We start from the raw sequence: 21,125 nt of genomic DNA on the forward strand, positions 1-21,125 counted from the left end.
AGGCACATTCACACACCTTACACACATGCTTTTACACATTTACACGTACACACACCCATACACATTCCACACATGCACCTGCCACATGCACCTGCACACACACACAGACACTACACAACTGAACACACAACCCACGTGACACGGGCCACCAAACACTCCATACACAGATATGCATGTCCAAAAACATGACAGAAAAGACAAAAGATTGAAATATTCAGACTTACTAGTGTTCAAAGAAATACAGATTTTAGAAAAATATGAAGTTGGCCCCATGACACCAAACACTTCTCCGTGTGTGGAAAGTATGGACTGCCTGGGTGGCAGTGTGTTTGTACTGTGTCCCTGCTGGGCGACGGCAGGCCAGTTAGTTAACCTCTGTGCCTCCTCCAGCTCCACTGTGTTCTGGGGATAATGACACCTACTTCAGAGTGGTGTTGTGAGAATTTAATAAGTAAAAATATGTGAAGTGCTTAGAACAGGGCCTGGCACCTTGGGAGAAGCACACACATTCCACGGTTACTGTGGTCATCACCGCTGCTGCTGTCCTGGCTGAGGGCACTGCAGAAGGAGCTCTGTCATTGCTACTTGGCAGGAACACCTCTCTGGAAGGTGTTTGGTCCAAATCCTTAAAAACCATCCCACCATATGAGCCAGTGATTCCTTTACCCCAAGGACGTAAACAGAGAGGCTCCCACAAACTTATGGAGAAGGGTGTTCATTGCAGCATTATTAGCAGCCAAAAAAGGAGAAATGGAAGCAACCTGAAGTTCCTACACCAGCAGGTTGGTCATGGGGCCATCCCTCCTGGTTGCTCAAGCAAGAAACCTTGAAGCCATCCTTTGCTCCTCCCTCCTATCCAGGGTTGTCGCCACCTCCCACTTCAGGAATCTGATCACTTCCAGCTTTCACCGCTCAGAGAAAGCCCACCACCGCCCTGCCCACCATTTGACCACTTGACCGGGGCTGCCCCTCATCCCCTCAGGTCCCTCTCTCCCACGCTGACCTGATGCTCTGCCCTTTTCCATGGCACTCATCACCTCTGTAAGGATCAGCTCCCCACATCTGCTTCTCCCACCAGATTATGAGTCGCTGAGGGCCACATGTGGCTGTCTTGTTTCCTACTGTCCCCAAAGCCTACAACAGTGCCTGGTACACATGATGTTTCCTGGCTGAGGAATAAGCAAGTGAAGAAGGAATGTGAATTGTGATCTTTCTTTCTTCCTTCCTTTCCTTTCTTTTTTTTCTTTTTCTTTCTTTCTTTTTAAAGAGAGAGAGCACAAGAGGGAGAGGGAGAATCTTGAGCAGGCTTCATATCCAGTTCGTAACCTGAGTCAAGGCTTGATTTCATGACCCTGAGAGGGTGACCTGAGCCAAAATCAAGAGTCAGATGCTTAACCAACTGAGTCACCCAGGTGCCCCAAGAATGTGGTTCAGTCTTAAAGCCATATTCTTAATGAACCTATATGACAATGGTATGTATCCATATGACACAATATTCAATGAAAAAAAAGTCTATAAAACTGTGTGTATCACTTGACATTAACATTGGCGTAACTGTAACTAGTGTGAAAATCCAGGCACCACATCCTTAGCTGTGGTTCTTCTTAGTCATTTTAACTTTCTTTATATTTGCATCTATTTTTCCAGATATTTTGCAGTAAACATCCCTTTCCTTTATAATTGTGAAAACAGTGGATAAAATAGATAGATGGGTACTGCCAAGGATCCAGAACTTTTGGAAGGAACCATTATTTTTGTGCGGGGTCTGAATGGTTGAGCCATACTGAGAAATACCCACATTTGAACCCGCCCACAACAAATGTATTATAGCTGTCATTTCCAGAGCAGCTCTGCACGGTCACCAGTGATTCCTCTAATAAGGGGCTCCTTCCTTTCTCGTGGGGACACATGGGGCCAAGTACAGCAGAGATGACAGGTTTCAGTAAGATGCCATAAATTTCTTTCTCCTTCCTAACAGAAAAAGGGTAAATGAGCCCTTTTTTCTGAGTCACCATACTCACACATTCACAGTAACATCATAGAGGCTCTCATGGAGAATTTGTTTCTATGTCCACATGGCTGTGTCTTTTACTAATTGTAGGAACTTTTGAAAGGTACCAATGTGACAGCCACTATTTGAGAACATCAGAGTGATGTTAGGCCTCACCTCCTCAGTTCTGGGAATCCAAGGGAGCCCAAGGTCCCAGCACACAGATAAGTAGCCCTTGGATGGACCCAGGGGGGCTATGACCTGGCGGCAGCAGTGCTTGTGGAATTCGGGACAGTGGTTTCAAGTGTGGATCTGGACTCTGTGTTTCTTCTAGTGCCCGATTGCTCAGTACCTGAGTTTTCCCACAGGCAGAACTGGAATGTTTATGCACCTCTCAGAGACAGTTTTAAGGAGTAATGAAATTTACAGCACTGACACTGGGGATGCATCCTCCTGACCTTCTGCCCGTTGGTCTCCGTTAAGCAGATCATCATATGAGGAATGGAGTGGGAGGAAGTAGGGGTTTTCAGCCTAGAGAAGAGTAGAAAAAGTATAGAAAGGTAGAACATAAAAATTGTCACATGCACGAAGGACAGATTTTTCCATGTGCCTTCCCAGGGTAGAATGGAAGCCAGCAGCAAAAGTTCTAGAAAGCTGGATTTCTGCTTCACTTAAAAAAAAGAACCTTCTGAGCACCTGGGTGGCTCAGTGGCTGAGTGTCTGCCTTTGGCTCAGGGGGTGACCCCGGGGTCCTGGGATGTAGTCCCATGTCGGGCTCCCCATGAGGAGCCTGCTTCTCCCTCTGCCTGTGTCTCTGCCTCTCTCTGTGTCTCTCATGAATAAATGAATAAAATCTTTGGGGAAAAAAAGGATCTTCTAAGAACAAAAGGTGACCCAAAAGCCTTGCCTTTAAGGCAGTACTGAGTCACCAATCACTAATTATTTCAGTGGGGCTGAGCGATCATGGGGCTGTTGGGGTAGAGAGGATTTCTGAGTTAAGTTGAAGACTAGACAGATAAGCTCTCACATCACTCCCAATTCCAAGAGCCTGTGTTTCTGCCACTTGGCCTTTTTGCCTTTGGAGCTATTTGAAAATAATTTACAATTCATTCTCAATACCATTTTATCAACTTCCAGCCAGAGCTACAATCTCCAGGAGGCCTCCCTCTCCATGCTCCTCTGGTGGCAGAAATGTCTCCTTTGTGGCTGTTGATCTCATTACGGGAAAAGCTCACAATATGAGTCCTGCTTCCAGGTAAGAGCCAGAACTCAAATTCTCAGCACTGCTGGAAGGATGAAGCCTTGGCCCTTCCAAAGCTCCCATTTGAGACTTGAATTTGGAAGTAAATAACCTGAAGGAAGAAAACGGGGAGAAGGGAGCCCCCCACTGGAGTCTGTGGCTGGGTTTCAGGAACGCTCCGGGAAGAATAGCCTCAGCTCTGACTCTTCGTGCCTCCTAACATCACCTAAGAGAATGGCTAGATATCCATTTTTTCTTTGTTGTTGGGCACACACAGAGCTGGACCACCTCTCCCACTCTTCCTTGCTCTTGCGTATGGCCACATGGCTGAATCTGAGTAATGGAAAGTGGGCAGAAATGATGGACTTCTGTGCCTGGACCCTAAAACCTATGGTTCAATCTTCCATGCTCTTATCTCCCAGCACGGTGCAGAGGATCCATGGAAGACAAGATCCCTAGAAAGCTGGTGGAGCCACTAGAATAAAGGAGTCTGGGCCCTTGAGTTCCCCAACTAGATTGTGATGTGAATGTAAAATAAGCCTCTTACTGCTTAAGCTGCTTTGATTCGGAGGTTGTTATAGGGTTAACAACCCTTCCTAATACACTTAATAAATCCATTTTTTGCTGAACAAGCTAAAGTAGATTTCATTTTTTATGACTAAGAGTTCTGAGTGTTGGACTTTCCTACATGATCTGCCCTCAAGAGGTCTGATTTGTTGATTTGATAGAGCTGGAGGCATCTGGCTCTGCTTAGACTTCTCCCTCTAAAGGGAGGAGGAGGTAGGACAGACAGCTCCAGCCGGTGCTGCAGCCCAGAAATCCCATCCTTCCTCAGGCCCAGGCCCAGAAGTTTCTCTAAGGAGACTCAGCTTCTCCTCTTTCCTGGTCATGGCAGGGCCTGTGTCTTCACCCCTCACACCCTACTAGATGTTGTAGAATTCAGGCATGTTCCTCTTCCTGGGGCTCTCCAACTCAGTTTACAGAATCCTAACCTTTCCCTTTATTATTAGGTGAAGCCAGCTCTGGGTCAGGAGCCCAAAGAGTTATCTTGAAGGAAATTAACTTGTGCCTAGTAGAAATCAGGCTTTGAGTTAGTGCAGTAGGTCCCCTTTGGCATGACAGGCCTACACACCCTCATAATCCCCTCTCCTCTCCCTGCCAGGTGCAACCCTATGGCAGCCTGTTTGTAGTTTGTGACTGACTCTCCTCTCCCATTTGATTGGACTAGGCCTGGGCACACGATCCTAGCTGGGCCAGTCCCAGACTGTGTCCCTGAAATCTGGAAAGGCACTCTCAGACCAGCTGCCCTCAGATCATCTCACTGTTGAACGCTGCTGATGTAAACTGATAAACAGTGTGGGTGGGACCGTCTTCTATGCAGAACAGACTCGGAAACAGGCCTGGGGAATCCAATCGGCTAACAAAAACAAAACAAATAGAGAAGAAAACGTGAGTGAAGAAGAAACTAGGAACTTTCTGTACCTGGCTGCATTCCATGTTGTGGGCCTCTGAGCAAACCCTCTATCCATAAAACAAAATTTCTCTAGTTTGCTTAAGCTAGTTGGAGTCAGTGTGTAAATTCTAAAATCGAAGGTCTCAGCCGATACAGGAAGAAACAGAAAATGTCACCCCCACGAGACTGCGTATCTGGGAAACCAAGGCACCTCCTGGCTTGTCATGAACTGGAAAACCTAAAAATATTCAGCGCTAGGGAAAACGCAGTGGCCAGGCAGATCTCTTGGGATATTTATTGGTAAGTGAAAAAAGGATGTGTTTCTCCAGTCCGGCTGCAGCTTCACATGAGAGCAGGGCAAAGGCAGAAGGCCCCGGGAAGTGGGGTGACTTACCCGCGCCCCCACAGGCAGCCGGAGCTGGGGCTAGCATCGGCCCAGGCCTGCAAGCGGCAAGGTCAAGTCAAACCCCAAACCTGAAACCCTTTTAGAGAGAGCATCCCTTCCAGGCACTGGGCGCTGGCAGGCGGCGAGCTAGCCAGACAAGTAAGCAAGCACGTGTTGCTAGGCCGGCGACAAGTGACGCGGCTCGCTCCCTAGCCGCCCCCCCTCCCCGCCCCCGAACCCGTCTCCCGAGCCGCCTAGACACCGCGCCCCCCGCGCCCCCCGCGCCCCCCGCGCCCCCGCGCACACGTGCGCACCCGGCGGGCCCGGGAGCAGCTGCAGAGGCCGCGCGGCCGGGGAGGGAGGCGGGGGGCTCCGCGCGCCCCGCGCCCCGCCCCGCCCCGCGTCGCTCCGCCTCACCCCGCCTCACCCCGCCTCACCCCTGCGCCGCGGGGAGGGCCCCGCCCGCCGGGCCTTTCAGAGTTAATTAGCCTTCATGCATATGGATGCCGGCGCCGACTGCGAGCGCTGCCGAGGTCACAACCCGACCCCGGCGAGGCGCGCCTAAAGAAAGGACCACTTCTCCCGGCTCCGTCCCTAATTGAAAGCCAAGTTGTCGGGCGCTGCGCCGTGGGCGCGATCGCCGCCCCCCTGGTGACCCGCAGGCCCTCGAGGCCGCCCCGCCAGCCTCCCCCTGCCCCGCCGCCCTCGCGGGGTGCGCGCAGGGAGTGCGCTCCGCAGGCTTCCTCCTCCACCACGGTTTTCATTTCCTGTCACTTAGAGCTGGAAGCATTTATGGAATATCACATGGTTTTCGTTTACGCAGGAAATCAGCTGCAGTTGGGAGAAGATACCGACTGACTTTTGGTGTTTGTGTTTTAAATCCACCCTCGAATGCGCGCACACGCACACACACGCGCGCGCACACGCACACGCACACACAGCACCAGCTGGCAGCATTTTGCTTTGAAAGAGTTTTCCTTTCGGATCCAGAGTCCCCGTTCTCCGGAGCGGCCGGTGATTGTTCAGAGAGCGCTCGATTTCTGGCACGTGGTAATCGGTTTAGGCGAAGAAAGCCCCGCAAGAGACAGAGACGCTGGTGCCCCCCGCCCCCTGCACCCCCAGCGCAGCTGCGCGATGCCCCGCCTCCCGGGGGGCGCGCGACGCGGGTGTCCGCGGGGGGTGGGGGGGGGGGCGGGGGGGGGGCTGCGGCCGTCGGTCCGCCGCGGGCAGCGCTCTGCTGGGGCCGGAACAGAGCCGCGAGCTGCGCCCACCCCGCTCGCCCCAGGTCCTCGCCGTGTCACTCTTGCTCCTGACCCGGCCGCGACCCATCAGCCCGGGAGCCAGAGAACCGCCGGGCTTGCCTACGGAGATGGGCCCCGAGGATGGGGGAGACGGCGGTTGTTCCCCGCGCCCCGGCCTCCGGTGGCCGCGGAGCTGCGGGCTCCTGACGCGCAGCGCCCCAGAGACGGCCCTCCCCGGGGACCCCCTCCCGGCTCCGGTGTGGCCCCCGCAGCCTCTCCCTCCCCACCCCCGCTCGGGGGGGGGGGGGGGGCACCGCGCGGCCCTGGGCAACGGCGCCACCTGGTGGGCAGCGCCCTCCGCAAACGTCCGCCTTCCTCCGCCAGGGTGCTGAACAGTCCCTGCGGCCTGATGGAGATGGGGTGCCCAGGACGGGTTCGGGCCAGGTAGGGGCCCCCGCCGCGAACTGAAATGGAAATGATCTCTGTCCCTAAGCAGAGGACAAGAGGTTCTCCTTTCATGCCGTGTACTAAGACATTCCACATGATTTAAGACTGGAACCCCACCTACCCCCCCCAGTAAAGTGGAAAATGTCCTAGAAGAGATATGATTTAGATATGTACTTAAGAATGAACTGGTTTCTAGGCTCCTAGGGAAGGAAGAAAGCAAAGAGCAGGGAACCCTCCCCCCTAGGTCCAGAAGGGGCAGGAGGTGGCACTGAGCGCTGTGGCCACCCTTCAAGGGCAGGGGTCATCCGTACGGTGAGACTGAGACGAGGAGGTGGTGAGGCGCTGGCTGTGGAGGCGGGGTACAACACAGTGCTGTGCACCGATCAGGGGTGGGCAGGGAGCCTCCAGAGAACAATGAGTTCCGTGGGGCGCCCCCAGGGCCCAACCTCCCTCTGTAGTTGCTGTGTCCCAGGCAGCTGAGTCCCATTTAATGGAGACTCTCAGCCTCACCATGACCATCCTCTTCCGCTCCTCTCCCCCCAGCCTGTAAAACCAACAGCCATCTGTGTGAACATGAGCCCCACATTTTTATGGGCTGCCTACTGGCGGCTGCGGGACAAGTGCAGGACAAAAGCTTCTTGCTACAGCCCTTTCCGTCTCCAGTATTAAACTGTGTAACGTGACCCGCTCTCTGAAACCAAATATTTGCAAGGACACCCAGAAGCCACCTGGCTACCACATCTCTTGATCAGGCTGGTCATTTGTGCTGTGAAAATCCCACCTGGGGATTTTTCTCAGCTTCTGAGAGGTCAGCAGGGAAAAGCAGGGGAGCCTGGGGTCTGGCTGCCACAGGCAGGCTCCAGGTTGGGGTGTGCAGACTCCATCTCAGTTGGGCCTGGGACCCGACTGGAAGAAATCTGTTCCTTTCCACAGCAGGCAGCCCTGGTCTCCGTCTGAGGCCCTAAACTGTTTTCTTCCCAGGAACTGCCTTCACCTCATGTTGCTTATTACCTAATTGATGAACTATTTGAGTCAGCGTGGTGCTACTTTGAGGCTCTTGAGCTCTGCACTAGCTCTGCCCTGACAAGCTTGCAGAGAGCAGTCCCTTGCAGGCCCAATGCACTGATGTGGTACATTTCAAGATGCATCTTCTTGCTCTCTCTTGCTCTCTCCCTCTCTCTTCCACACAGCACTCCTCTTTCTTCTCCTCTCTCTCTGGAAGTATGGAGTTTATTGGCCTGGGGGTGGGAGGAAGGATCACAAACTTAATTACTATAAGACCCAACCCCTGCCTGGCTGTGTTGGTTTCAGGGTGGTTCTCAGTGAAGCACTAGGGCACACCCTCTCTCTGGTTAGGGCTCCTCCTGGTCCCCGTGGCTTGGCGGAAAAGTGGAGGGTTTTTTGGAAGGAGGGGCAAGTTTTGAGAGGAAAAATCAGAGGCCTGAGAGCTTCTCAAACCACACGGGCCCCATCGAAGCCCAGTCTCACCGGGGTGGCTGCAGCCTCTCCCAGAGACAGCCTTCCCTGAAGCAGTGAGTGCCTCCACTCACCTGCACCTATGGCTTTACCATCGGAGATTTAATTTTAAATAAATCGACATTTCAATGTGTATTTATTCCTGTTGCATTTACAAAAACCCAAATCCAAACCCAACCTCCTGGTAATATGCCAGAAGAGATACATAACGACGTTGTTTAGCGGCAACTGTGTTATTCGGTGTTGTTGACAGTAAAATAAATTAACATAATAAACATAATTTGCTCAAAAAACGGCTAAGGAAAAGCAGATGGTTAGCACATTTCACAGGACCTGTTGGTCCAAGTTTGCACGGATGTTTAGACATTGTGCTGCCTGCAACAGATGCTCGCCTGGGTCCCCACATGACGCGTGGGGCACAGGCCCGGGGGAGGGCCCTTTCTGGGGGGTGCAGGGCGGCCGCACAAGTCGGGTCCCAGCCAGGGCCGGCCCAGGGCAGGGGCATCCAGGGCGCTGGCGAGGTCTCCCAGTGAGGTCTCCCAGCGAGGTCTCCCAGCGAGGTCTTCCAGCAGCTGGCCATTCCAATGCTAGCCCTGCCTGCCCAGTGCCCATCCTTTGTGCACCTGGAACAATCGAGCTTTCTTCCGGTGAGGGGATGGCCCCTGAGTCCTCCGGATGCTGCCATCGAGCCTCAAGCCTTGCAGTGGCTTCAGGGACCAGTGGGCCCTGTCTGAATGCTCAGAGTGGTGCCTAACAAGTTATTTTTTAGGAGGAAGACCTACCAGGGCCCAGGAAGCCGGGGGGGGGGGGGGGGGGCTGTTCTCTTTCCTTCCCCAAGTTGGAGGGGAGGGAGTATGCAGGTCACTGCCATCCAGGTCCTGGTGGCCAGGGCATGCCAGGCTCTTCCCCCAGCTCCTTTTGGTGGCTTGGGGGGGTGTCAGGCCTATGACAGTAAAGCGGACCGTTACCAGCATTCAGAATGGCCCAAGAAGCTCCTGGAAGTTCCTGTACTGCCTGGGCACCTGTATGCAGAACCCTGGGTTAATACTGGAGACCAGAGATGGCTCAGATGTGGTCTCTGACAGGAAAGAACTCAGGGCAGGAGGCTCAATGGTACAGGAGACAACCAGAAAGACAGATGCCTGTTGTAGGACGGCCTGGATGCTGTAGCTTGGCTGTGAACACTGCAGTGAACCCGAGTCCAGCTCCTGGCTCCCGAAGTGGGATTGTTGGGAAGCTGGATATAATGGCTGTTACAGCGTGCTATGCCCACACGTGCCGTGGGCTGGCTAGGTGGCAGCCATCTTTAATCTTGTTGGCAACATCTACAAAAGTAGCATTCTCCCGGGGTCCAGAAGACGAGGAGGAACATATGCAGGGGTCTAATGGGCCACTCAAACAGCACAACCAAGACCTAACTGTCCCCAGCAGCTCCCGACTGATCTCCAGCTCACTTTCTGCTGCTACAAGCCATCTTTCATCCAACAGCCCCCAAAGCAGAACATGCTGCTCCTCTGCTCAGAACCTGCTATGGGGCCGGGTTCTCTGGGATGCAAGGCAAGACAGAGTCAGAAGGCTTATGATGGGGAAAACCCGTGAGGGAGAAAGGGGTGAGGCAGCAGTAGGATTCTGGGGAGTCTTCAGACCAGGATTCAGGCCCGACACCTGGGGAAAGAGAGACAAAGGAAGATGGGAGTAGCCACAGCCATGGACCACAGTGCTGCTTGAGGAAGTCTGTACCAGCCCGGCAGGGAGCACCGTGTTGGGGGTCCCAGCTCCAGTACTCCTGTATGGGTCAGTCATGGGGCAGAGCATGTGGCCTAGGGTCGAATGCTGGGTGGATCTTGACTACATTGCATCTGGAAGCTGTCCGCTGACCACTTTCCTCCTAGATGTTTCTATCCTGAAGGGAGAATGGAGCAGCACACCCGGAGGGCACCACTCTGACCTGTGGGTTCCCATAGCACTTAGAGCAATAAGCCCCTGCTCTCCAAGCTCCTGCCTGCTTTGTCACACTCCTCTTTCCCCCGCCTCACCCCCAGCCCCAGCCACTGTGCTCCATGCCCTGGATCCTCCGACAAGGCCAGCTTCTCCCAGTGTTGTTCCCAGGACGCTGACCTCCTCCTCTTCCCCTGGTGGATACTTCTTGCAGTTGAGGTCTGAGTTCAGATGTCAGCACGGCCTTCCCTGCACTCTGAAGTCGCCCCATCCCCACCCCCCATCACCGTCTTCCACCGCACCTTATTTCAGTTTTGCATAGCCCTTATCGCTGTCTACATTCTGTGTGTTTCTTCTGGCTGTTGTTTATGTGTGTAGGGATTGTGTCACTTGTGGAGATCAGGGGCCTTTGCTGATTGTTTACCACCGTGTTTCTACTGGACGCGCAGTGGCCACACAATCTGTATATGATGCAGGCATGAATGCAAGACCCAGAAAGGCTGGGAGCACTAGAATTTAGTAGCTGAGTGCTCTGAGCAAGGCTTTGCCCACTTTTCAGAACAAAAAAGAATTAGATACTGAGTGTTTGTGGGCCTCAGCTCTGTTCCCCTGGGGCCCTCAGAGAAGTCTAATAGGAAAATCTAACAGGGAAAGTGCTCTGAAAAACCAAGGGCACCAGATCCATTGAAGGTATTTATGCCTTATTTAAACTTTTTAGGACTTTTAGCATAACAACCACTGTGATGTGCTAACATGCCAGTGAAGGATGGATCAAAATCTCTTCCCCCAACATCCCTTCTCTCTGAGTAGTTTTTAAAAATCCTTTGACATAAAAGACCTGCTTTTGTCATCTAACCCAGGAGGCTGGCTCAACCGTTGGCAATTTAGTTATTACCAGTATGAATGTTCTAGAACATGCCAGTAATTTGCTCTATGACCTTGGGCATTTTTCAAGCATAATTCTTAGGTTATTTTGCAGGGGCAGTGGGAGACTGTAGCTATACAAAAGTCTTCTGGCTGACAGTTATAAACAAACTTTTGCAATTGATACTTATATACCCAAACCAAGGAAAACGTTCCCCCACAACCACACCCAATAACAACCTTGAAAACCCTGAAATTTCCAATTATCCCAAATCCCTTAGGCTCGCAGAACATAGCCCTCTCAGTACTGTGTGTACCGTGCTAGCGAATCATCCCAAAACTATTACAAAAACTCCAACTGGTGCCATGGCAGCTGCGGCACAGATGTTCTGCATAGCAGCTAGGGCATTGTTTAGTATCAGTAAACACTATCTCTAAGACCTAAAACGTGAGCGTGGAGCTAGAAATAGTGATAACAAGAGCTATGCCGACCATTTGCAGGGAAATGGGATAAGACTCAGGACTGAGAACAGACCCCTCCCTCCCACATGGAATGCCCAATTTCAGAGCACCCTGGGATGTAGGTGGTGAGTGTTGGCAGGTCCCAGGCTCGGATCTCTGTGCCAAATGGCCAGTTTGCTCCTAGAGATGGATGCCTGGAGTTTGTGCTAAACCTGAACACCCCAATTTGTGGTTCTCAAGTGCTGGATCCACCCTTTGGCATTTACCTAGCAGATATCTCAAAAGATTTAACTCTGCATGTGCTAATTTCTAAGCCACTCAGGTTGTGGTCAGTTCAGCCACAGCCAGTTCAAAAGAAGTAACTCCCGACTAGATACCATCTCTCCAGGATAGCTGGCTAGTGCTCTCATTTCTGCCAGAACAGGCACACTTTAGAGATGACAAGCCACCATGCTGAGCCTCAGAGCTCACCAGAGGTTCCTTGAGGTGTGATGTTAAATCAGTGCACGTACACACCAGCAGGAGGCGATGAGGTCAATCCCAGAGCACCACTGGACTGAGCCCAGAGGGGACCTGAGGGATGGGCTAGTCCAACCCTCATTTTGTAGAGGTAGACCTAGGCCAAAAGGGTGACATGATTGTCCAAGGTCACATGGCCAGATAGAAGCATTTAGAACTGCACCTCAGACCAGTTTGATGCTTGGTGTCAATATTTACTTCCATTTAGTCCTTTTGTAGTTGTGCCTCATTTTTTTTTTTTTTAAGATTTTATTTATTCACGAAAGACACAGAGAGAGAGGCAGAGACAGAGGCAAAGAGAGGAGCAGGCTTCCTGTGGGGAGCCCAATGTGGGACTCGATCTCAGGACCCCAGGATCACACCCTGAGCTGAAGGCAGATGCTCAATCACTGAGCCACCCAGGCATCCCTGTGCCTCATCTTTTAAGTGCAATCATTGCAGAGTGATTAGTACATCCTCAATTAAAGGGAAATTCTTCAATAAATGTCTGACATGTTTTTTTAAAAAGTCAACCAAAGCAGCATATCACCCTGAGAAGCTGAATTTAAAGGTTCCTCATTCTGTAGTATGGGAAAGATTTGGGAGAAGAACACGAGGTTTTAAACTGGTCCAATCCCAAGGACATTTATCCTTAGAAAGTAGAAGTCTAGGGGCGTCTATATGGCTCTAAAATTGTTAAGAAAGGGCCAAGATTCTAGAAAGTCTTGTTTGCGTATATTCCAGTCTACCCCAGGGTTGTAAGTCCGATCACTGTGTGAGCTACAGGGTCATGTGCCGCTCTGAGTGTTGGGGGCGGGCCCAGGGTGGACACCTCTCAAGGACTGCCTGCACCAGGGGGGGATTTGAGACAGGGACAGCCTTCTCAGGCCACCTGGAAAAAGCTCCCTTTCATCTCTTCTGGTCTAGACCAGGGTATGTGCATGCTCTCTGACCCGTTACACTATGTGTTGTCTGACTTGAATCTTCCAGAAAAGGAAAGAATTTCAGGACCTTTTTTATTGGTGAGGGGGAGTTTGCAAAGTTCTTCACTAAGTCTTACTCTCCCTATTTCAAAGGAAGACTGTTTTCCAAAGTGACCTATGGTGACTATGGGAATTAGGGCCTGGTCAGGAGCAAAACCTTCAAACCCTGGCCACTGTTCCGTGGCCCTCATGAACCAGCATTAAGGAACGAGAGCAGAGAAATGCCCCAGCTAATCTGAGCCTACAGAGCAGCTGGTGAAGGGTGGGAGGAATAGACAACTGCACAAGGATAGCCTTCCATGTTTTCCCAACAGCCCTGCAGTGTTTTAGGCAGGGGGCCCCCAATCATGACAGTCGATGCTGGGACTCATGGGAGGCAGATCTGGGAGCATCTGTGATCGTTAGACCAATATTCTTGGAGCATCTGCCACTTGCCAGGCACTGTGCTGGGCACCAGGGCCACAAGGATTGGGAAGCAAGCTGCTATCCTTGCCCTTGGCAGATGCAGGAGGGAGACTATTTCTGGTCCATCAGAAAATGCCCCAGGACAGGGGCGGTGCATGTGTGCTCTTTGAAAAGCAGCTCAGGCCTAGAGAACCTGTCCAGCAAGCCCTGGCAATGGTGGTAGAGGCTGCTGGATGTGCCTCTCACAACTCTCTATTCCTCTGGACCACTCCGGTGAGTGTGGGATGGAGGTGCTGGCCCCAGCTCCTTGTCACTCTGATGTTGGACCATATTCCCATGTGTGTTTGTACCTGGCTGTTCTTCTAGCACTAACTTCAGTATTTGCAAGCACTATAGGGTCCTGAGAAGGCAGCAGGAGCAGCCAAGCCCTGCTTCCTCTCTCTGGCCAGGTGAGCTAAGGCAATGGGGTTGAATTATAACCAAGACCTGGGGCCAGGTGAGGCCTGAGAGGAGATTGGTGCTGAATGAGGACTGGCTCAAGCCATAATCCTCCTCTCCCAGCTCATGCTTATTGCTCTTAAAATAAAGGTGGGTGCTATAGGTAGCACCCAAGACAGGACAGGTCTCTGGACACCTTTCAGCATGGATCCTGAAAGCAGCTGAGGGAGCAGCCCCCAACATACACATTGCCTCAGGCCTTGTGGACTAAAAAATGCCATTTAAAAATAATTAGAGGTGATTGATAATTAATTTCAGAAATAGCCTTTGCCAAATAACTCATTAAATGTAATCTCCCTGGGTGTCAGTTCTGCTCATCGTCAGGCCTTTGGCACTCATGGAAAGCAATACAGAGTTTAGCTAAAGTTTCCATTTGGAATCTTTGCTGTTTTCAGCTACTTTTCTGATGTGTGAGCCCTCTGACGTCCCAGCAGAGTCCATCCTGGTTCTCTGCAGGCCGGGATTGTGTGGTGTGTGTGTGTGTGTGTGTGTGTGTGTGTAGGGTGGGGTGGGGGGAGGGTCTTGCAGGGTATTAGATTGGAGGTCTCCTTGGGCTTCTCTGAGGCAACCACAGCAAAGGTGAGAAATTCTCACTTCCATACTTAGGTCCTCCTTGATCTTTTCTCTGAGGTGGACTTAACCAGCGAGTGTCCAGTGAGGGAGGGAAGGGGAATGTGGAATTGTGGGGTGTGTATGCCAGGGAGCATGCAAGAGGCTAGATGATTGTAGCTGGGTGAATGGAATTTTCTTTCCCCTTTTTCCATGTAAGTCAGCAGTTGGCTTTGTTTTTGCTGTACGGGTGGGCTCCTGGCAACAAAACTGGACATAACCAGGGAGACACAAGGGACCCAAAGAGCTGTGACACAGGCCCTTGCCTTTCGGCGACTCATACTCTACTGAGAGAATTGGGATGTGTGTGTGTGTGTGTGTGTATGTGTGATATAAAAACAATAAAACTCTCCATTGACGGTAGAATGTGATGTCAGATGAAGGATTTGGACAATGATCCCTTTTAGAAGTCTAAGAGAAGTTGCTAACCCTTTCATTGTGGTCCTGGAAATCCTTCACAGAGAAAAGGAGATTTAAGTGCTGGCCTAAAAACATGGTAGAGTTTGAAAAAAATTGGTGGGGATGGGGATGCGGTGGAGGACGGCAAGCATAAACCCAGGCGCAGGACAACACAGAGCACTTTGCACAGTGGGCTCATTGGCCCGGTGGCCTGAGGGGGTGATAGGCAAGTGAGGCTGCAGACATGGGTCAGGACCCAATTATGCAGGGCCTTGAATGCTAAATTTTAATCTGATAGAATATTTGTTCTAAAAGAAGTGACGAGGGTGCCAGGGTGGCTCAGTGGTTGAGTGTCTGCCTTCGACTCAGGTCATGATCCTGGGGTCCGGGAATCGAGTCCCGTGTAGGGCTTCCCACAGGGAGCCTGCTTCTCCCTCTACCTATGCCTCTGCCTCTTTCTCTGTGTGTCTCATGAGTAAATAAATAAAATCTAAAAAAAAAAAAGAAAAAGTGATGAGATCTGGGTGTGAGTTAGGTTTTTCCATTTATAATGGAAGGTATTGTAGGGGAGCTTTTGCCAGCCCCCAAACGTGGTGCCTCAAGAAACTCTGGCTATGGGGCACAGAATGAATGATGGGGGTACAAAACAGTCTTCTCGATTTGCAACTCTGAGAATATGTTGTGCCCCAAGTGACAGAAAAGACCCCAAATAACATTGACTTAAGAATAATTAGTTTCTCTCACATTCCAAAAATTCAGGAGTAGGTTGTTCAGGGATTGGATGGTTTTCTATGGTATCAGGGATCCAGACTGCTTCTAACTTACTGATCTGCAGTGCATAACTTTTCTTCTCAATATCTTCTCATGGGTCAGGATGGCTGCTGCAACTCCAGCCTTCACATGTCATCCCAGGCAATGGGATGAAGTATGGAAAACTAAACATGATCATGAGTTCCTTGACAATCCTACCACTGAGACGTGGGGATTATATTTTCTCCCCTTGAGTGGACTATTTTGTCTGCTGAAGATGGCAGAAGTGATTTATACCAGTTTCCAAGACCAAGTCTGAAGAAAATGGCAGCTTCCACCATTTCTAGGAACATTCTAAAAGCTGTGAGCTGCCATGTGACACACTGGACTATCCTGATGGCCATGCTGGAGAGACCCTATGTAAGGACTGTGTTTGACAGGCTCTGTTAAGTACAGCCTTCCAGCCTTCTCCATCAAGGTGCCAGCTATGTGAACAAAGCCATCTTGGCCCCCATTGGCCAGCCCACCCCCAGCTGAATATCACCAACCTACCCTGTAGAGGAAAAAAAACACCACCCAATGGGTTCTATCCCACTTTTAGATCCACAAAATGGGGTAAGACAATAAAAATTATTGTTTTAAGCCACTAAGTTTTGGGGTAATTTGTTATGCAGCAACAGATGGCTACAACAAAATTTGGTACCTGGAATTAGGCTGCTGCCATAACAAAAAGCTAACACATGACAGCGTTGGGATGAAGCATTGGGCAAGATCTGGGAGGACCTTGCAAGGATTGTTAATAAAAGCTGGAGGGACTTCAGAAAGACTGTTTTGAGAGCCTGGAGGGTAGTGAGGAAAATGTTATTGGAGGCTACACAGGAAGTTTGGCAGCATTGTTGCCTGTGGTCACATGGAAAATGGAAAGGATACCCAATGGATGTAAGGTTCTGGCTGAGGAGTCACCAGGCAGAAGATGGAATGTACCACTAGCTGCTTCCAGCTGCCTGGGAGAGCTACCAGAAGAGAGGGATGGACTAGGGAAGGTATTATTAAGCACAGAACAGAGCTCAGAGGACATCTAAAGGGGCCAGGACTTCCTGAGTCTCATTCCCACCATCTCCCACCAAAAGGGTCTCATGGTACAGGACAAAGATCAGATGCAGGAGACTCTCTGCACAGCATGGCCTCGGGCTGACGATCTCAAGGTAGCTGGAAGATTTAAGACTTTAGAAAGACTTCAGGATATACCTAGTGGGCTTCTAGGAGTCCTAAAGGCATGCCTTGTAGAATTTCTCAGACAAGAGGGAGTTTAAAAATGTTAAGGGCACAAGGGATGCCTGGGTGGCTCAGTCGGTTAAGCGTCTGCCTTCAGCACAGGTCATGATCCCTGGGTCCTGGGATCCAGCCCCACTTTGGGCTCCCTGCTGGGGGAGCTTCTTTCTCCCTCTCCTCCCCTCTTGTACTCTCTCTCCCTATATATATCTCTCTCTGTCTGTGTCAAATAAATAAAATCTTAAAACAAAACAAAACAAAACAACAGAATGTTAAGGGCATTTCCCACAATAGCTCCTGAGTAAGCCACAGGGCGGACATGGCTCTAACCAGAGAACTGGAGATGTGAGTCTGGCTGGATTTTCAAATTGTGATGGATCCACTTGGGCTTCCCCTTCTCTCTCCATTTGAAGGGAAGGTGTTAAATGGAGCTTTCCTACCCCGATGTCATCATCATTTGTTGCGTGTGTGGGAGCCATGGAATTCTTTCTTGAGTTCAGTCTTCAGGACATGGGGCACCAGACTCGAGGAGCTGCTTCTGAAGAAGCACCCGGATGGACCTCCTTGGGGAATGTGATGCAGGACATTGCAAGTGAGCCCGAAGCTGTGCTGGGAAGAGACTTTGGGTGGGGGGAGGGGGGTCCTGGTATGTTGTGTGTTGAACAAATGGAAGTAACCAGTGCTGGAGTGTGGTCTGTGGCAGAGGAAACATAGCACGGGTTCTTTGATGCTTGCCCACGACGCTCTGGGTTTGGATCACAAACCGGTTGGATTTGTTTGAGGTAACTTTCAGTCTGGTTTAAATGCAAATGAAAACATTGCAGGTTAATCCTTGGTGTCTACAAATAATCTGTCAGCATGTCACTTCTGAAAAACCTGAGCTAGACTCTGAGGGATGACAAATTGATGACACTGTATGGGGGAGGGGCGTGGGGTGAAGTGGCGGAGACATAAAACAACCCAGCAGGAGGGGGACTGGCCCCTGGGCCCGCCTGCACACCCCCAGGTTCCTGTCCAGCCATGGAGGGAGCCCCTCAATGGGGGAGGTGACACAGTCTAATGGACTTTAGTGGACCCTCACGGAAGGTCACGTGAGAGAGGGCAGAGGCAGCAGGAGCTGAGGGGCCTGTGATGAGACACAGCTCCCCAGATAGGCCACAACAGGGGACTTCCGGCAGGTACCTCCTCAGCTGTCTGTGGCTGTGTCCCTGAACTCCTCCCTGCGGGAGGTCCCACTCCACGGGAGGGAGAAGCACAACTGGCAGGTGGGTCCAGGGACAAGGAGGCCCCGCCACAGCCCCTGGGGGCACAGCCTCCCTTGCTCTGCGTGCTCCCCTTGGATTTTTCTTGTAGCTCTGCTGCTGCACCCAACTGTGTCTGTCCCACTGTTCTTCTGAAGGCACATCTGTCTCCAAAGGACCAGTTTAGAGATGATGATTAAGCCCAGACTCGAAGGGCAGGGAGGGCCCACGTGAATCCCACTGCGGAGCAGGACAAACGTATGTGAGAGAGAGGGTCTCCCCACACCCCCGGCGCTTCTTTCCCTCTCTCCCAGAAACCCCTTTCTCTGCTCTCCATCTGTCAGAGACTTTAAATAACTGAATTAAACGGATTATATTGCACACAATCATAATTGCCTCGAGTCAAACAATAAAAAAGTTTTACTGCTCTTCTGCAGTTGAGTTGTTATAAGGAAAGTAAAGGAAAGTGTGCCAACTTAAGAGCCCGGAACTAAGTTTCCTCTGGGGACAAAGGCCAAGCTGTCAACTCACTGCCACCCCTTTCCGCCCCTGGGGCGCCGGTCAGGCCTTGCTCCCCACCCAGAACTGTGACTGCAGGCACCGAGGGAGGGAGGGAGGACGCAGAGCTGGTCCTGCGAGTCCAGTCCTTCCCTTTTCTTCATAACTTTTTCCTAAATGAGGCAAGTGCTCCACTATAGAAATGTCAAGCATTTTCCAAATGACGTTCCAGGTAGAGCCAGTCAAGCCGCCTTTCTGAGAAAGCACTTAAAGTCCAGCTCCAGGAGCCGATGTCAGCCTTCTGGCCCCTCCCCTGCCAGGAAGGACGCAGGTGGGGCGGCCGCGCCCGGATCGCCAGGGGCTGGCCCCCGAAACCACGACGGCGTGCTGAAGGAAGCCGGGGCGGATGGGCCGCACGTTTGAAAACATACATTCTTTGATTCCAGATGGGATGTGCCTTCCCATCAGGAGAGGGAACAAGCGAGCCAGGCTGCTGCTCGCTCGGGGCTCCTGGAGCTCAGCCTCGCGCTGGCCTCCCCCCCCCCCCCCCCCCGCGGGGCCTGGGTGCAGCTCCGCGCCCACCTGGGGACCCGCCCGCCCCCGGCCACGCGGCCAAGGCGTCCGGCGGAGCTGGGGGGCTGCCTGCGGCTCTCGTTTCAGGAAGCAGCGAGGCCTCCGGCCTAATTGTAGGGGTGGCAGCGCCGAGGCAGCCGCAGGCCTTTCCTTTGCCAACAAAAAGGCTGAAGTCCGGGCCTCCCAGGTTTCATTTCAAAGAAAGCTACCCCCCACCTCGTTTCCCCTAAGTGCTGCCTTCACAGAGTGGAAATGGAGACTTTTATTTGTCCCTGCCCACTGCTTTCTGCACCCCACCTGCTTCTGAGGGGGTCTCATGGGTAAATTACTCATGTCCTGCTAATCAGTTCCAGGACCTGCGACAGGAAAGTGACAGAGGCCAGTTACCACAGGGCTCCTCCTCCTCCTCCTCCTCCTCCGAGGGGCCCTGGACCTGGCCATCGGCTTCCAGGCAGGCGGGGGGCTCCAGGGACGGCCCTCCGGGAGCACCGGCGGGTTCAGCTGGGGCTCATCTGGATGAGAACTGCAGAACAGCTTCCTGCTCAGGCCTCTTGACCCGGCCGGTGGGGTCTGAGCTGGGGCAGGAGGAAGCAGTTGCTGCCTCTCCCGCCCCCTCACCAGTTCCCAGTAAGCAGGGCAGGGCCACAGGGCCTTACATGACTCAGCTGGACCACATTTTTTTTTTTTAAGATTTATTTAGTTATTTATTCATGATAGATGGAGAGAGAAAAAGAGAGAGGCAGAGACACAGGAGGAGGGAAAAGCAGGCTCCACACCGGGAGCCCCACGCGGGACTCGATCCCGGGACTCCAGGATCGTGCCCTGGGCCAAAGGCAGGCGCCAAACCGCTGGATCACATTTTTAAAGGAATATTTGATTTATTAAAATTAGAAAATTTAAAGACCTGGTCCTTCTTAAACTTGTAAGTTCAGCTTCCAATAAATCTAGCATTTGTTTTAAGCTTGAAATGTTTGATCCCATCTATTTTGTTAAGAGAGAGCGTGCGCGTATGTGCACATTCAGGGCAGGAGCGGGGACAGAGAGAGAGACGGAATCCTAAACAGACTCCATACCCAGCCAGCATGGTGCCCGATCTGGGGCTCCATCTCACGACCCTGAGATCACAACCCCGAAATCATGACCCTGAGATCACGACCTGAGCCGAAATCATGAATCAGACTCTTAATGGACTAAGCCACCCAGGCACCCTGTTTGGCCCCATTTTGATCCATCACCTTACCTTGCTGGCACACTTTAAAGCTTGAAAGTTTTCATGAGATCTTCTGTAATAGTCTTAGATTTCCCCGCAGTTCAGTCCAGCCAGTTTCCCTTTGTCCCTCTTCCTGTCTGAATGCCCCATCATCTCAGGGGAAAATATGACTCAGAAATAATGTTCAAATGTGAAGTTTCCTCAAATGTAGACACTGGGAACTTGGTTCTCAGCAGGATCTATTTCAGTGTATGTGCTGTGACCATGTGGCATACAAACTTTCAGGGCCTGGAGCAAGCTGACAGACCAGAACATTTCAGGAAGAGCCCCTCTCTCTGCATCCCTTCTACTTCTGCCTGGAAGGCTGGGTCTAAGCATGCATCAGGGTGGGCTGCTGGCAGTGCACATCTTCCCCTCGGGAGCCTGGGTGGATTTGGAGCACCTCCCCCCCAGTCGCTCCCAGGCCAGTCTCCGTCCCCAGGTGCTCTCATCCCAGGCCTGGGAGTGAAGCAAGGTCGCTCGCTCACCTGGGGCACCCTTCAGGTCACCTAGGGTCATACTTCCACACCTCATCTCCACACCCCAACTCACAACCGTTATTCAGTAAATGAGCAGCCCATAACTAATCTAATCTTTTAGGATTTCTCCAATGGCCCTATTATATATTTCGTAAAACTGGTTTTGTATTGATGG

General features: G+C 51.8%; 1 long non-coding RNA gene across 2 annotated transcripts; it reads left to right on the forward strand.

Moving 5' to 3' along the window:
• Positions 1–6,612: 6,612 nt before the first annotated feature.
• Positions 6,613–19,118, forward strand: LOC140632883 (uncharacterized). 2 transcript variants are annotated; one of them, XR_012030538.1, is made up of 4 exons: positions 6,613–6,753; positions 17,324–17,502; positions 18,264–18,409; positions 18,882–19,118. It is a non-coding gene; the product is annotated as an uncharacterized lncRNA (long non-coding RNA). The 2 variants fall into 2 exon arrangements; XR_012030537.1 differs by lacking the exon at positions 18,882–19,118 and having other exon boundaries at positions 18,264–18,827.
• Positions 19,119–21,125: the final 2,007 nt, after the last annotated feature.

Source organism: Canis lupus, chromosome 5, assembly GCF_048164855.1.
Source record: "Canis lupus baileyi chromosome 5, mCanLup2.hap1, whole genome shotgun sequence".
Taxonomy (NCBI): domain Eukaryota; kingdom Metazoa; phylum Chordata; class Mammalia; order Carnivora; family Canidae; genus Canis; species Canis lupus.